This window comes from Lagopus leucura, unplaced genomic scaffold, assembly GCF_019238085.1.
Source record: "Lagopus leucura isolate 7727_CA_CO unplaced genomic scaffold, USGS_WTPT01 Super-Scaffold_54, whole genome shotgun sequence".
NCBI lineage: Eukaryota > Metazoa > Chordata > Aves > Galliformes > Phasianidae > Lagopus > Lagopus leucura.
Window position 1 is genome coordinate 1004501 of NW_024962251.1, and position 13326 is coordinate 1017826.

The window sequence follows — 13326 nt, forward strand, 5'->3', positions numbered from 1 at the left end:
CCCAGTAGCAATCTTCCTGTCCGTGGTGTTGTCCTCTGCTCCTCATTAAATCCTAATTGTGTGTGTTTCTACTCCATTCTTCCTGCTAAGTTTCCTTAATCTCCTTAACCTCTGGATGAACATTGCACAGAAAGTATTGTGGGAGACACATGGGGAAGACAGTATTCCTTTTGCTAATTTCTTCCTGTTTTCAGGTGGTCACCTGCAGGTGATTTGGTGTTCTGAAACACAAAGAGTTTGTAAGTCAGACTGGTGGGTTTAAAGGCTGTTGTAGCCATACAAGCAGTGCAGAAGATAAAGAGCAAGGGAGAACTCCTTCTGTACAGTTGTCTCCCAGCTTGTAGGAGGGTGAATATTTACCCTGGTGAACCCTCACAATTTCCAGTGCTTTAATCTCGTATGTTGGCAAAATGGAACTGCATTCACATGCAGGGACCAACAGAACCAGATTGTGTATGTTTGATACATTGTGCTGCTACTCGGTGAGGGGAGAAGCCCACCTGAGGGATGTAGTTTTTCCATGCAGTATAATGATAGCATCATTTCACCTGCTTCCTTCCTGACAGAAGCCATTAGCTCTGGTGGATTAGTGGCTGTCTGAGTGGAAGTTGTTCTGACAAAGATGATCACCTAAGGAGTGAGCTGTAGTTTTCCATTAGGAGGGAGGTCAGGAAATTTATGCATCAGAGGATTTGAAAAGAGAGAACAAAACATTCCCAGAAGCCTTGCTTTTGTGTTCTGTCAAAAGCAGCTTTCTTCATGTGGTCAGAGGGAATGCAAGTGGCGATGAAATGTGTAGTGAAGAGTTATACTTAATCTGACTAAATATTAGGCATAAAATATCAGCCTTTTGCTTTTGCAAGCACATATTTTTAAGTGGTACAATTTTTTTGCCTTTTGATCTTGCTCAGGGGTTGCAGGAATTTAAATCAACTGACATTTTCAGTGTTGTAAATAGGTGGCATTAAGGATTATGCTTGTTTGTTCTGGTGACGGTTACCCTAGCTTAGACATGGCATTTATTTTTCTGTGAGTTAGACTATGTTACTAAGCATAATTCATAGCACAGTGGCAATGAAATTCACCAATATTGTCATTGAAGAGACTGGAAATTAAGTTGTTCAATGCCAAATACTAAAAAGAATTTAAAGGTGAGAGTTAGAAATCAGAATTATTCTCCAGGTCCTCTGTAAGGTGCCCTTCCTGGTGCGAGTTTGTGAAGAGTCTAAGGGAAGAGCAGAATTTTCCTCATTAATTCATGTGATGTGGAAGTGAAGCAAATCTCACAGCTTGTACAACAAAGTTTTTATTGCTTCATAAATTTTATTGAGAAAGAAATTAGCTGGTTTCCTCTGTGTTTTAAAGAGAGTCAATTTGTGTTTATTGACATAGGGGAAGCTCATCTGTGTTTAAAAATAGATTTGTTTTCCATTAGAAAAGGCTACACTTGCAGATATTTGTAATGCTGTCATCTTAACTTAGCAAACCATGGCTCAAGATTCCATGGTTTCTTAATTTAACAACGACAGTTTTTCTAGCTGATTGGTTTTGTGATAAGTATGAAACACCAAGAGAGAGGTACAAAATGTTAAGACAGCCACTGTGAAGAGCAGATGTGCCTAAGCCAAGAAATGTTTTTGTTCATTTCCAAGAAGTTCTCAGCACTGCTTCTGGATGAAGGCTGCTGCCATATTTATGGAAGCACTTCAGCAGTGCTTTCCTGCTTGTATAAAAACGAATGTTGGCTTGGTATGTTACATAGCGACAAATATATTCAAGAATTCATTTCATGTAAGCTGTATAATTCAGTAAAAGTTCTAAAACATTTTAAAACACACAAAACATACACAGCTCTATTTCAGTATTTTAATATAGACGGGTCTTTATTTGAAATGAAAGCTTAGTGAGTCTGAAAAATGAAAATGTCTAAGCAGAGCCTCAAAATGTCACCCATTGTTTTCTCTGTATTTGCAACAATGAGTGTACAAGCTGGGATTTATGTCCCGAGCAATAAGTTAAATACCCCCAAACCTCCTTGGAATCAATTTCTCACGATCACGTGTGCAGATTGTAAACCACAGCTTTTACTCTGTGAATAAAGTTTATGTTTCCTTATGCAGAGAAGGCTGTCATCCCATGCTTCCTACTTTCATTGTCTGTTTCCCTACAGCACACAGAAGCCCAGCACGCCTGCGCATACAAATGCACATTCTGAAGGAACAGCTTTATGCTCTGTCAGTTTTGTTTTATAAAGGCTCTGTTTTCTTTATTGCCTTTATCTGTTACATCTGTAAAATGTATTTAAGCAATGACAAATTTCTCTTTTGAGCCTGGAAAATAAATACTGTCAGGCTATTGGTAAGAGATTTGTTGGAAATGACTGTTCATTAAATTGTAAGGAACTGTGGGTGAGGCTAACTGTCTGAAGCTGCTGTGAGTAGGTGGCTTATAGGCTGTTCTTGGCGAATATACATCATCAGACAGACAAATGTGCTTCATCAGCCTCTTGTTTTGTTCTGCTAAAATGGATAAAATGAGTGTTGATTTTGGAAAGCTCAACGAAATCACTGTCATTTTTCTGAATCAGATATCATTCATCCTACAGAGCATCCATGAAAAACAATTTAGGTTAAATATAGCAGCATTGCTTCTCAGTTTTGTGAGCTGACAATGATAGCATTACATCTATTTCCCTTAAAAAAAAAAAAAAAAGGGGAGCTGTTCAGAGCAGTCCCTATGAGTGATAGCTAATTGACTGCAGTGTCAGCATGAATCCCTTTTCTTACCTACACTGCAAGTACAGTTCAAGGTGCTGGAGTATTTTATCATTTCACACTTCTGTTCTTGTTTTTGTCAGCAACATCTTATGTCCCTATACAGACCAGAAATGTGATGCTGCATGCATTGCTATTATTTATAAGGAAGGAAATAAGAGAATATTCATATAGGTAAAAAGTCGATTTATTAATATTGTGACTAATCAATAGTATTTATGTAAATAAATTGAAAGGCTGGGTATATTTTATTTTTTATTGTAGTACCTTAGCACTGCTGGTGTTTCTGTGTGCTTTTCTTACTGCTCTATCTATTCAGGTATCCACCCAGATAACTGTGAAATTTAATCTTCATGAGAATCTGAAAACACTCTATTTGATGGACTACAAATTATTAGCAGTTCTCATTCTTCAGGGTGTATATATGCTTTCAGCTGAAATCCAGGGAGCGAGGGGAATCCTTCACTTAAAACAAGCCTTTAGTCTGCACTTGATCTCCTCAGGTTTTGTATGAAAAGCCATGTAAGACTGAATGACAGCTGAAAGAACAAGCTGCTGTATCAGGGGATTTAGCAGAAGGAAGCTGCTGTTCTTTCAACCAGCACCTTGACAGAAAGCTCACTGAATATCTTTCCAGCTCCGTCCAATTGTGAAGTCATTGCCTGAGAAAACATGTAGATGAAAGTATAACTTGGAGTGCCTCTCACTACCTTAACAGTGATAATCAGGTTTAAAGAAGTAAACAAATATTCACATATGACTGTCAAATGATGTGCTGTAATTAAAAATGAGATCAGCCTTTCCAAAGGGCTGAATTTTTTATGACAGAATCACATAAAGCTATAGGTTAGTTTAAAAGAAGAGCTGCTCTCTTCCTTCTACTTATCCAGTACCCAGGGAAGTTGATTTCAGAGTCGCTGCAATATCACTTCTGTCAAAACAATTCTTTAAAAACTGTTCTATCCTCCCTTTCCTTTTTTTCATTCCAATTTTAACTTTGATAAATATTTAAAAAGACAGAGAAGTCAGCTGCCTGTAAAATCCAGCAACGTTGAAGTTCTTACCCAAAGAAGGGGATTCTACACATTTGGTAACAATACGTAATGACAGTGTAAGTGGTGTGTTGGTGTCAGCAAGGTTTATGCATGCAACAGAAGTGATAAGCAGTTGTTTAGAAATAATTGTAGTAATTAAGGCTGGATGTTTTCAAAGGCAAATCAGGATTGTTCCCTGTCAGATATGCAGAAGTTCAATTTAAATGATCTTTAGACCTCAGGAAAATGCAGGGGAGAAATAATGACGGAGTCAATTCTGAAATTGTTCTTCCATTTTGAGCATGTTAATAATCTTGAAACTCTACAGAACGGGTAAGGAAAAACACCCTGTTTGTCCACTGCTAGCCTATCGTGGTTCCACAGAGGATATTTTAAATCAGATCTGTTTTAGTCACTAGTTTTCTAATACCCTTGTAACACTATGGAACATACCAATGTTGGTGTGACAGTTCCACGAGTCCAGAAGGCTGCAGTCAATGCTGTGCACAAAATTGTTTAGGGAGATCGTTTTTAGTGTGTAAAGATGATGAGACCATCTGTTTCAATGCTAGTTATACCTTCCTTTCGTACAAGACTGTGTCTAAGGGCTGATCTATGTTCCTGACGAGTATTAGCAATTAAGAATGTGTTACTCTGAGGGAAAAGGTTCCTGGGCCATTGTTGCACAGCTCAGTCAATAAACTGAGCTGCTCACAATAGCCTTTCTTCCTTTTTGAAGCCTTCAACTTGCGCTAACTTTATCAGAGAGGGAAAAAAAAACAACACCAAAATGTAGACAATAGGAGCTGTGGAGTTTGGCTTGGGCCAATTGCAAGGAGGCTGTAAAAGCCACCAGGGAGCTTGATGGATTGGCTCTCACGCTGCAGTCCTCAGCACAAAGCAGTAATGGCCCTACCCCCTGTGAAGGGCTGGATGTGCCACCTGGGGGTCACAGTTTATCAGCCTAAGGGACTGACGTTTCAGATGAGGCCGGAGTGCTGTCCGTAATTCATACAGAAATTTGTGTGTAGATGCAAGAGCAAAGCAAGCTTTGTCTTGGTACCACTTGTCTTGACCATAGAAGGAATTAAGTCATGTCTGACCTTACAGCCTCTTTTTTGCTTTTACTGTCATAGAAGAATATTATAATGATATTGCAATATGTGTTTTTGTCGTGTTAATTGTACTTGCATGAAGGAAGGCATTGCCTTTGAAGACCATTTGGGGGATATTTCATTGCCAAAAGAAACATAGAGATTTTAACAGATAAGATTAAAATTCCTAGAACACTTAAAATTCTACCTACATTTTATACGTTGGTTTGTCCTCAGTGTCTGAATAGTTTTGTTTCTAAATGTGAGAAAGGTCAAAGGTGGATCAGCTCTAGTGCATGATAAAGCCAGATGAAGCTATAGGCAGCAGGTAAGGGAAAACGTACATAGCTCTTATTAGTGAGGGGAGAAATAGGAACTTGCTACACAAAGGACACCAGAAGGAAAATTATCCAAGCTGTGACAAAAGAGAAGTCTAGCAGAAAGTGTCCTGATCACTAATGGGAAATCTGTTAGCTGCTAACTCCTCTTGGCATTGCATCAGTATTGATGAGTAGCTGGGAGAGGCTAACTGGTTAATTAGGCATTTTACTAGTTTACTAGTTTAGGAGGTAATTTGAAGCAGGGAAAACAAAATCACAGTGAGCTGCTCTGCAGAGCTGTGACACCTATTGAAGCCAGTCAGTTGATAAGTAGCTAACTTTTGTTCCGTCCCAGCAAAATGAGTACTTCGCTTCACTAGATGCTAACAAAAGTCCTTTTAAGTTTCTTCTGCTCAAGGAGAACACCATTAGTCATAGTTAATTAAGCTTGTTTACAGAAAAAGACTGATGTCTTATGTGTGTTACTGAAAAACTTGCAACTGTTCTGGCCTTCTGTTTCCCTTGTAAAATAATTCTGTAATAGAAAAGGCATCACTGCCTGATGTTTTTGAGAAAAAATAACCCACAGGCTGTGGGATCAGAGCTGTAAAAATTGTAGCAGTTAGCCACCTTAATTTTTTAGATCCTTTTTGAAGATTGAAAATGTATAATTTTTGTTATGTGGTTTTGAAATCTAAAAGATGGAGTTTCAAGCACGGTTTTGTTTTTCATCTGCTAACTATAGCAAACAAGGGTCCTTAAAATAATGGTACTCCAAATTCTAAACAGAAGAAATTGTGTAAGAATTGCATATCAAGATGAGTGTCAGACCTTTAAGGGTTTTTGTCTGCTCTTCCTAGACAGAAAAGTGGAATGGTGGGCCCCACTGTAACTCAGTTAATTGATTCCCTTTAGGTGCATGGGTGGGAAAAGAAAAGAGGGAAGTCTCATTTACATTTGCAGGATCCTTGACTATACGCTAATTTCAGATGTATGTATTTTACTGTGAAATGTCATGGTGGAGTGTCAGAGTCTTAATAGGGTTTGCCTCCTCAGACATAAAGCACATCCTTGCAAACCCTGCTAAATGAAGAAAAGATGAGGTGCTTTTTCCCATGTTAACTCTTAGGAGAACTTGAGGAAATCTTAAACGTTCTTTCCTCCCCTTTGTCTTGGAAGTGTTTGTGTCATGTGTTTACCCTCCTCCTAAGGTTTGGGAAAGGAGGACAGTGAAGCCTTCGTGCAGTAAGTGAAACTTAACACAGGCAGATATACACACTAGCATACATGTGTACGTAAAGTGCAGCTCAGTAGATTTCAGTATTTTCAGCCAGCAGTTTAAAATTGCTATTTTAAATTCCAGTGAGCGGAATAATAGAGAAGTTATCATGTCTAGGAACTGCAGTTGGCCTTTGTAAAGAATGGCTTGTTAGGAGGTTTTGTAATTTACTGAGGCCACAGCTGGCTGCCAGCAGAGCTACAGGAATGTGTTCTCTCTAGAGCCTGGTAGCTGGAGATGAAAAGGATCCAAAGCTGTCACAAAAGCAAATAAATGCTTTGACTTTAAATGAAGCATCATAATTTATAAGAGGCTCTGCTTCTCAATCCCAGTGAGGTATATGGATCAGCCACAGCTCTTTGAGGTTGAGCAGAATTGTCTGCCTGGCTCTGCTGCAATTCTGGTATCTGCAGTCTACAGATTTGGAAGCATTTTCACGGTTTGGGCTTGGAATTGTTTCTTTATTCATGCTGTTTCTTTCCCACAGATTCTCTCTCTTTCCTTTCCCACTTCTTAATGTTTCATTAGCTGCTCTACTGTTTGATAAATAATTGTACCACTGTTTGCACCTGGCAGGTCTTTATCGTGATGCACAGCACTGTGGGACTAATCACCAAGACGCTTGGAGGTTTATGGGTGCCTTTTGTCATCAGTGATTTGTTTGGTTTTTACCATCTGAGTGAATTGTTCTTGCAGTCTTGTTCTTCAATTAAAAGCTGGGGGACAGACTTTATTGAGATGTCTTGGTACTCCGCTTATGAAGAAAAAACACATTTAGGTTTTTCTTTGGTTTGGTTTGGTTTTAAAAGATGCACACACATGCACACCCGCATTAATGTATACCAGCTTCCTTACTTCTGCAGCTGCTTCTCAACAGTCTGCTGATTAAAACAGCAGGCAGTGGTCTGGTGTCAGAAATGAAGGATAGGAAGGAGGCAGATGATCATTAAAGGAACTTCTGAATACTTGTCTGAGAAAAAATGGTTTTGTTTTCCCTTTATGGTTTTCCTTCTCCTATTAAACAAGCGTTTTGCCCTCTGCTCCAGTCCTGTTTTGCTTTGCAATTTACTTGCTTTTAAGAGTGAAAGAGTTTAGGAGAGAAATAACTAGATGAAGAGATCCTGTAATTAACATCAGGTGCAGGAAGCGAGTAGGACAGATGAGTTCAAAAGCCCTATGTTCTGTTGCTTATCTGGTATGACATGTAGTCTAGCAATACAAGCAAAGGCAGAGAATTGCGCGTGGTGTTTTATTTTTATTTCTTTTCCTTTACTGGAAGGCAGAAGTCTGTCTGTGTGTTCTACAGCACAGCAATACAGAAACAGAAATAACTCTCCTTGAGAAGGGAATGGGAAATTCAGGGGATTACAGAACAGCATTTCCTGCTTCTAAATGTAACTGTGACATGTTTTAATCAGTGTATATGAATCACAGTTATGATTATGGGAGTAAAAGAGGAAAAAGATGTGGTTTTCCTTAGAACACACAGATGTCAAACGATTTTCAATGTAGATTTGTACCGTCAGCTGAAATAGAGTAAGACTGCAATTTTATTTTGAAGCATCAGAGGAACAGTGAAGTCGTTCAATTGCACTGGCCAAAGAAAAGGTATAAAAACAAATCCTCAGTTATCATCTGGAGATGAGAAACCTCTGGTTAGTTTATAGTAACAGTACTTGTGGTTTTTCCTATAAACACTATACATATGTAATCTCACATTGAAGAGGTGTGACAGCAATTTATCCACAAGTTTTTTCCTAAACCTACCAAAATCTGATTGCTTTGATATAAGTCTTAGAGGAGAAAATTCTGCTAATTGCTGTGGCTTCATAGTTTTCAAAGTCACCACTTGAAGTAGCTTGTATTGTAGTAGAACCGTTAGGTAAATCTACAAGCTATCTCACCCAGTCTGATCTAGTTTCTGGGAATATTACACACTTTTCTTTGAGCCTCTTATTGTTCTTTTAGTAAGTGTAAAATTTAGCCTTGTATTTGGTTGGGAGCATTTGTTTCCCTTTTAGCTGTCGCCTTGCATTTAAGTCTTGTTTATCATCTAACTTGTTTGGCAGACTATCTTTGGAAGAAACATGTACTGAAAATAATGTAATGCCATAATAATTGTTACAACTGATAAGGGATCTTACTGATTAGAAGCTGCCAGTCTCTCAGAGCCTCCATATCTGACCATTTTGGTCATTGTTTTGTCCAGAGGCAATACCATTTCAGATCACCCTCAGCAAGAAGTCTAATGTGCTATTTTATTTTGTACTAAAGCTTGAAGAGAATATTGCTGCCAGCGAGGCACTAAAAACAAAAGAAGCTGAGCTTCTTTTAGCTGACCAGTCAACTAAATATTGACCAACTGTCTTCATGAGAAAGAAATAGATGACACTGAGTAAGCTAGAGTCTAGTTTTCCAAGAAGCAAAATGATTTTCCCAAATCAATACAGCTCATCAGATTTCAGAATAAAGGCTGCAGAAGATGTGACAGTGATGGAAGTGGCTGTATGTTCTTTTGTGTTTGAGCATGTGGACTCGTGGGGGAACAGGTTTTTTCATTTATTTCAATGCTTATTCTACGTGCTCTGGCATAAATCTTTACATTAATAAAATGTTATTAGGTGGCATGCAGAGGTACTCATCTCACTGCTCCAGCTCCATGGCTTCAGGAGATATTCATCGCTCTGTAATTGCTGCTTGTTTCTGAATGCAATTGACAGTATGTCGTGAATCCAGGGAATGTATGTTTTGCTTGTATCTCATTAAAGGCATAATGCAGCTTTTTGGAGCTAATGTGGTGTGATTGCAGCTTTAAATAAATTGTGCTAATGACTTCATGATGAAAAGGAAAGGAGAGGGCATGCCACTGAATAAGGTGTATGTCCAGCTTTGGTTGACATTACTCAGACCTTACTGGAAGTCTAATGGATGTGAACAGAGTTTGTTATACTGCTGAAGAGGCTGCTGTAATTTATGTGGCTGGAGCAGCACTGACTTGCATTAGTGTCCAGCAGGGCAAATTGATCTTAAAGAGCAGGTTTTAGCCTTCCAGACCTTTTAACCTTTAAGCTTACTATGCTTTCATAAAGTACTAAATTAACACCACAGTTAAGTGTCTCAAAGGTTTATGACTGTGCCAGCAGTAATTCATTATGTATATTTTCCTTAATGCTGTCGTATCTTCTCAGCTTTATTGTTATACAGTATTTGTTCACATATAGTCCAGTGTCCAGGATGACTAATTGCAGATCTGTGCTCCAGATGGTTTAATTACAGGATGTGGTTAAAGTGACTTTTCAAACATCCAGCCTAGTAATACAGCAAATGCAAAGTCTTGGATTTCCAGGCCACCTGACAGTCATTACATCCTCAAGACTTGCTGATGTTGATGTCTGTTACATGTGCACCTGCTGTAGATGCAGTTAAGTTGTTCTTCCATGCTCGACAGCGTGTGATTAAAGTAGTAAATAAATTACATGTCTACAAGATCAGTATTCAATATAGGAGACTTGATTTGATACGCAGAATGTTTACTGTTAATTTTAGGTTACTTTCTTGATAGAAGCAATCAGGAAAAAATAAGCCATTTGCACTGGAAGCCTAATGTAAACATTGTTCTCCATTTTTCATGCCTGAATGAATTGCAGGTGTATATATGGATATGGAATTTATGATGATGAAGTGGATACTTAGAAGCAAATGAGTAAGGCTGCTCATGCTAAACAAATTGCAATAAAAAAGCTTGACGTAATCCTAAGATTATAGATTTTCATCCTTCTGCTTTTTTTCACTTGAAATAATTCAGTTACTGTCTGAACAGTGAAGTCATGGATTAAAAAATGTGCCAGTTGAAGAATAGAATGTGTTTAATCCTTAGAAGTATACTTGCTGATGATGGTTGTACTCTGGTTTGGCTATCCCCAGCATGTCTGTATTATTTGTACTTAAGAAAGCAGGGACAAAAGGCAAATGAAATATGGTTTGCCATCAGATTTGTGGGTTCAGTAATCAGAAAGATGTGAGGAACTGGTTTAGCTATAATGTTACGTCAGCTGATGATGTCGTGCCTTCTCAGGCTTAAGAACTGCATCTCAAGCTTGGAGACGTGCTGTGTGACAGGACTATTGCTGCAAGAGTGCTATAATGAACTTCAAGAAAAGTAATCCTACAAAAATATTTACAAAACACAATGTACTTTGGCAGATCTTCCCTTAACATCAGCAAAAATTGTATAAAATAATAGTGTAGTATAGAAAGGAGGTAGAACTGTTAGCCAAATGGGAATTTTGACCTAGTCTTCACTTATGTTTAAACAGTAGTTGTTGGTAACTGAAAGGAAAACAAGTGATTCCTAGATTTGGAGATGGTGTAGGTAATCTTCATCAAATCACTTACAGAAGTGTTTGGTAAGTGTTTGTGCAGATTAGCTTTCGCCAGAATTTTGATGATACTTTTGGCCAAATTCTCTGCAAAGAATCGAGGGAACAGATCCTTTTTAAGAAAGGAAAACACACGCACTGTCTCTTTCAGATAAGTAGTCTTTTGAGTTGTCTGGCAATACAGTCAGCATGAACTAAAATAGAATTCAGTCTCAGTTGTTATGTTCCAAACAAAAAAGCAGCCTATGCTGTAAAATATGAAGGCAAGCTTTCCATCCTGCTTAACTGAGAAATATCTACTTAAATTGGACTTTGAATGCGTTTGTTTTCTAAAGCCCGTATTTAAAGCAGTTGTGATCTACATTCAAGATACTAATGTGAGAATTTGATTTCTTACAGCATGATCTCATTTTCAAAGTTTTGAATACAAAGCTTAAAAATCCTTAGCTGACGTTTATTGCATTAAATGAAGCCATGAAAGCAATAACTAACTAAGTAAATAAATATTTTTTCTTAGACTAGGTCCCTAAGTCTTTTTTTTCTTTAGATGAAAGGATATCTACAGGAGTGTATGCTCGTGAGACTTAAGGATATCCTTACGAGCTTGACATGGCTGATAAAAGTGCCATATAAAGGCAGTTAATATGCTCACACTCCTCTTTTGGTGCCTTATGATAACGATTGCTTACTTCAAAATAGCACCTCTGCATTTTTTTATGCTCACTGTGAAAGAATATAACTGTTATCAAATCAAGAGGAAATAATGTGGATATCTTTGTTTTCAAATGTTTTTGACATTATTCATGGTAAATATCCAATGACATTTTAGTGATGTTCTTTGCTGTGCAATCACTGAAGGAATTTAAGGGTAGGGAAGGGAAGCAGCATATATACCCCATCCACAGAACTCATAAGAAATGTTTCCTTTCTGGAAGTGATTTTATTACAAATCACTTTTGTAATATCTGTATCAGTTTGTACAGAACAAAATATCTTTTGTTCTGTAATAAAACACAAGAGGAAATTGTCACCATTATTTTATACAGTTTATTATGTTATTATCTATCAGGACTGCTTGTGTGAGGTGGTGTTGTGCTTTTCTAGGCATATATTAGTTTTTCCTAAGCAGTGTTGGTTTTTTTTGCCCAGTCTAGCTACCCATGTTCTGGTTGTTAAGGTGATGAATGAACTGAAGATATCTCAGTACATCCAACATGCATAAAAATACCAATATTCATAATCTCTTTTTGCTTCTGATGTGAAGGGGGAACTTCCATTAGTAGTGGTGGACATGAGGTGACAATCTGTGTGTACTTTCACTTTATGTTAAGAGTTTTGAATATTGTTCTAACTTGGCTAATAAAGGATTTTGGCAGGAAAGAGATGGACAAGCTTATGGGAATTGAACTGTAAGGCTTCTAAGAAATGTGACCCCATTTTCCTCTGTGAGATTGCTTTTGGCAGTCGCTGAGCATTAATTGTCGACCAATTATTGTGTCTAAGCCTTAATAATAATAGGGGAGCACTGGTTAAAATTTTTGACATTTGGGAAAGATTATTTCTTATTTGTAGCTACTTTATTCTAGCATATTTGACACTGAGAAGTGCAAAGTGTATTGCATTGTATTGTATTTCAGAAATATTGTGAGTAGTTGTGTAATTTGCACATGGAATAACAATAATGAATTAGATTAAGACATCTGTTCTTTTGGGATAAGCTTTGCTTTATTAAATCTAAATCATGTGAATTGTGCTCTGATAATTGTTACAACTGACTTGACAACCTTAGCATTTGTAATGCAAGAAGCATTTGTATGTTATTTATAGATATTTATCAGTATTGTAGGACTCTACCTCAAAAAAACTGGACTAGATATTTTGGCCAAATATCCTGAATTAGAATTTGAGAGTCCAGATACCCTTATATATTCTGCATTACAAACATCTGATTTCTTCTTCCATTATACAGTAGTGGTTGTTTAAGGTTGTTTATAGCCTCTTGGGCATTATTTTAAAAGTGAAAATACATTTCTGTATTCAGATAGTATGAAACTCTTGGGATTTTCAGACTGCCCTTACATTTTCACTCTTATTCAGACAATTCTAAGAAAATGATTTTTAAAAGATTGTTGCAGACTAATAGGCAACGGAGCTGTGAAGGATCTGGAGCACAGGTCCTATGGGGAGTGGCAGAGGGTCCAATTTTGAGGGTCCAATTGATGCTTGGCTGAACATGGGCCAGCAGTGTGCCCAGGTGGCCAAGAAGGCCAATGGCATCCTGGCTTGTATCAGAAATAGTGTTGCCAGCAGGAGCAGATGATTATCCCTCTATACTTCAAGAGTGCTATGTTCAATTTTGGGTCCTTCTCTACAAGGAAGACAGTGAGGACCTGCACTGTGTCCAGAAAAAAGCAATGGAGCGCTGAGGGATCTGGAGCACAAGTCC

At 37.9% G+C, this 13326-nt stretch overlaps 1 protein-coding gene across 7 annotated transcripts in view; it reads left to right on the forward strand.

Annotated features, from left to right (window-relative positions):
* Positions 1-13326, forward strand: part of ZNF608 (zinc finger protein 608) — a 91130-nt gene that overhangs the window by 63689 nt on the left and 14115 nt on the right. The gene's annotated exons all lie outside the window — the stretch shown is intronic.